Consider the following 4,297-nt stretch of genomic DNA (forward strand, 5'->3'; position numbering starts at 1 on the left):
TTTCCTACTTTATATTAATGATTACATAGTATTTTACCAACTTGATGCAACAGGTATTCAATCATTAGTTTGTTGACTTATGGTGTCTCATTTTGTCTGTTACAAAATTATGATACAGCAAACGCCTTTCTGCATGTAGCTCTTTTTTCTTTGAAAAAATTTTGAAAGCGTGGGATTACTAGATCAAAGTCTGGGTATATACTTACAGCTTTTGACAGTTTCTCCAAAAACTGAGTGCCAAAGTGCCCAAGCACTCAGATTACTCTCTTTGACCTTCAGTATTGTTTTTAAAATATTCAATATGGGTCACCTATTTTTTTATTAAGTTTGCTGTCTTATATGGGCCCGCTTTGTGGTGCCCCAAAAGAATTACAATAGTAACGTCAAAGATCACTAATCACAGATCACCATAACATCTAATAATAATGAAAAAGTTTGAAATATTGCAAGAATTACCAAAATGTGACACAGAGAGTGAGCACATGCTGTTGGACAAATGGCGGCAATAGACTTGCTCAATATAGGGTTACCACAAACCTTTAGTTTGTAAAAAACGCAGTATGTGTGAAGCACAGTGAAGCGGAGCGCAGTAACACGAGGTATGCCTGTACAAGGCAAAGTAAAACACAGGCAGCTAGTTGGCAACCTAACACACTCCAAACAAAAAATAAATGGACGCATACAACTGCAAAATGTTTGTACAAAGGTGCTGGCTGAGATCTTGAGCAGCTAGACATCTGCCAGGGAGGAGGCAAGGGACAGACCCAGGTCCTTGGGTCAGCACATGAGGTGAGGACAAGGTGAGAGAAGAGGAAAGGGTAAAGAAGCACACTTCCTGCATGCCGGCAGTCCCAGAGCAGCAGGTTAGCACATGGAGCTGGCAGAGGATGGAAGAACTCCTGCAAGATCTCCTGGACCCCCAGAAGCACCCTGCTGGGCCTAGTATTCCAGGGGCCCTTTGGCTTCTTCGCTCTGGGCCTGAAGGGTCTCCCTTGCATACTTCTGAAGGACTTCCATCCTCTTCATAGGAGTGCCTCCTCCGTCTCTTGCTGTGACGCCACTGGGACATGAGCAATGAACTTGAGCTGCCCATCTTCACCTTGTTCCTGGCCACCTTCCTCATCAGACAACTACTCGTTGACAGCATAGATGTTGATCTCTTCCTGCTCCTCTTCTTTTTCTCCTCTTGCCAGCCGGTCCTCTCTCTCTTTTCCAGTAATTTGGCTGAGTTTCTTTTCATATTCCTGTTCCAAAGCACAAAAACGCTGTCGTCTTCATCTAAGTAACCGTAGTACTCAAAATCGATCACCTTCATGGGCTCAGCTCATGTCTTTCTTGGAGGAGGAAGAGGTTCTTTTTCAAATAGTTCTCTGACATGAGGCCAATCTTCTGCTTCTCTAAAGTATTTGTAACCTCAATTTCCCAGGACTTCTTTCCCTTTGAAAGCCAGCATTTTAGGGCCAATGTTTCCATAGTCAGAACCACCCAGCTCCTTCATCCGGACCTCCCAGTGTCCTTTTTCTCTCAGCAGTTCGTTAAATTTCATCATTCAGGTCACAAATTAGGAATTCACCTAAACCAACCAAAAAACCAAACCCATTGCTGTGGAGTCGATTCCAACTCATAGCAACCCTGTAGGACAGAGTAGAACTGCCTTACAGGGTTTCCATGGAGTACCTGGTGTATTCAAACTGCTGACCTTTTGGTTAGCAGCCATAGCTCTTAACCACTAGGCCACGAGGATTTCCACATCTAAACCAGCATTCTGAATTTGAGCTACTTTTTTAGTGATCTCTCCAAAAATCTACCGTCTCTACTTTTCAGCTTTGGGCAGCTCAGTACATTTTGAGGCAAGAAAGGGTCTTCACTCCTTCCCTTTTCCGTCTTCCATCCGAGCTTGGCGAAATCTCCCCAAGGCCTTCCTGGCCTTTTCCGCATTTCGAGCCATGATGTGGGGGAGGGTGCCGCACCAGGGCAGCCAGGGATCTGAGCTTCACAGCCCGCTGTCCTGACTGGAACTGAAGCTGGGTCGCCTATTTTTCTAAATTGATTGTAGAATCATACTGTCAAATTTTATATTTAAAATACTATTAGAATAGATTGTGTTGATAGGGATTTGGGGCAAATATTGACTGCAGAAGATCATTCAACATACATCAACAGGGAACTGCCACAAATTCAAGCCGGATTCAGAAGAGCACGTGGAATGAGGGATATCATTGCTGATGTCAGATGGATCATGGCTGAAAGCAGAGAATACCAGAAAGATATTTACCTGTGTTTTATTGACTATGCAAAAGCATTCAACTGTGTGGATCATAACAGATTATGGGTAACATTGCGAAGAATGGGAATTCCAGAACACTTAATTTTGCTCATGAGGAACCTGTACTTAGACCAAGAGACAGTCGTTTGAACAGAACAAGAGGTTTAAAGTCAGGAAAGGTGTGTGTCAGGGTTGTATCCTTTCACCATACTTAATCTGTATGCTGAGCAAATAATCCGAGAAGATGGACTATATGAAGAATGGAGCTTCAGGATCGGACGTAGACTCATTAACAACCTGTGATATGCAGATGACACAACCTTGCTTGCTGAAAGTGAAGAGGACTTAAAGCACTGAGGAAGATCAAAGAGCACAGCCTTCAGTATGGATTACACCTCAACATAAAGAAAACAAAAATCTGGCCGTCTAACATGCTTTACTGGTCTCACCCCGTCTGGAGCAAGGGAGAATGAAAACAACCAGACCCAAGGGAAAGATTAGTCCGAAGGACTAACAGACCACAACTACCACAGCCTCCACAAGACTGAGTCTGGCACAACTAGATGGCGCCCGGCTACCACCACCAACTGCTCTGACAGGGATCACAATAGAGGGTCCCCGACAGAGCTGGAGACAAATGTAGAACAAAATTCCAACTCACAAAAAAAGACCAGACTTACTGGCCTGACAGAGACGAACCCCGAGAGTATGGACCCTGGACACCCTTGCAGCTCAGTAATGAAGTCACCCCTGAGGTTTACCCTTCAGCCAAAGATTAGACAGGCCCATAAAACAAAATGAGACTAAATGGGCACACCAGCCCAGGAGCAAGGACTAGAAGGCAGGAGGGGACAGGAAAGCTGGTAATGGGGAACCCAAGGTCGAGAAGGGGAGAGCGTTCACATGTTGTGGGGTTGGCAACCAATGTCACAAAACAATATGTGTATTAATTGTTTGTTGAGAAACGTGTTTGCTTTGTAAACCTTCATCTAAAGTGCAATAAAATAAATAACTGAAAAAAAAAACTTCACAACTGGACCAATAAGCATCATGATAAATGGAGAAAAGATTGAAGTTGTCAGTGATTTCATTTTACTTGCATCCACAATTAATGCCTATAGAAGCAGCAGTAAAGAAATCAAACGAGTCCCCCGGACACTCTTTAGCTCAGTAAAATGAAGTCACTCCTGAGGTTCACCCTTCAGCCAAAGATTAGACAAGCCCATAAAGCAGAACAAGACTAAAGGGGCACACCAGCCCAGGGGCAAGGACTAGAAGGCAGGAGGGGACAGGAAAGTTGGTAACAGAGAACAAAGGAGAGTGTTAACATGTCATGAGGTTGGTAACCAATGTCACAAAACAATATGTGTACTAACTGTTTAATGAGAAGTTAGTTCTGTAAACCTTCAACTAAAGTACAATAATAATAAAAAAAAAAATCAAATGAGGCATTGCATTGGGCAGATCTGCTGCAAAAGATCTCTTTAAAGTGTTAATTAAAAAGCAACGATGTCACTTTAAGGATTAAGATGTGCCTGACCCAAGCCTTGGTGTTTTCAATCACCTCATATGCATGTGAAAGCTGGACAATGAATAAGGAAGACCGAAGAAGAATTGATACTTTTAAATTACGACGTTGACAAAGAATACTGAATATACCACAGACTGCCAGAAGAACGAACAAATCTGTCTTGGAAGAAGTACAGCCAGAATGCTCCTTAGAAGCGAGGATGGAGAGACTTCGTCTCACCTACTTTGGGCATGTTGTCAGGAGAGACCAGTCCCTGGAGAAGGACATCATGCTTGTTAGAGTAGAGCATCAGCGAAAAAGAGGGAGACCCTCAATGAGATGGATTGACACAGTGGCTGCAACAATGGGCTCAAACATAACAATGATTCTGAGGATGGCACAGGACTGGGCAATGTTTCGTTCTATTGTACATAGGGTCTCTGAGTCGGAACCGACTCAGTGGCACTGTCATGGATTGAATTATGTCCCCCAAAAATGTGTGTATCAGTTTGGCTGGGCCA

General features: G+C 43.5%; 1 pseudogene; it reads right to left on the reverse strand.

The window, feature by feature from the left end:
• Window positions 1–939: 939 nt before the first annotated feature.
• LOC101350983 (pre-mRNA-splicing factor ISY1 homolog) lies at window positions 940–1,948 on the reverse strand (annotated as a pseudogene).
• Between the last annotated feature and the right edge of the window lie 2,349 nt (window positions 1,949–4,297).

Source organism: Trichechus manatus, unplaced genomic scaffold, assembly GCF_000243295.1.
Source record: "Trichechus manatus latirostris isolate Lorelei unplaced genomic scaffold, TriManLat1.0 scaffold00076, whole genome shotgun sequence".
In the NCBI taxonomy this organism is placed as follows: Eukaryota; Metazoa; Chordata; class Mammalia; order Sirenia; family Trichechidae; genus Trichechus; species Trichechus manatus.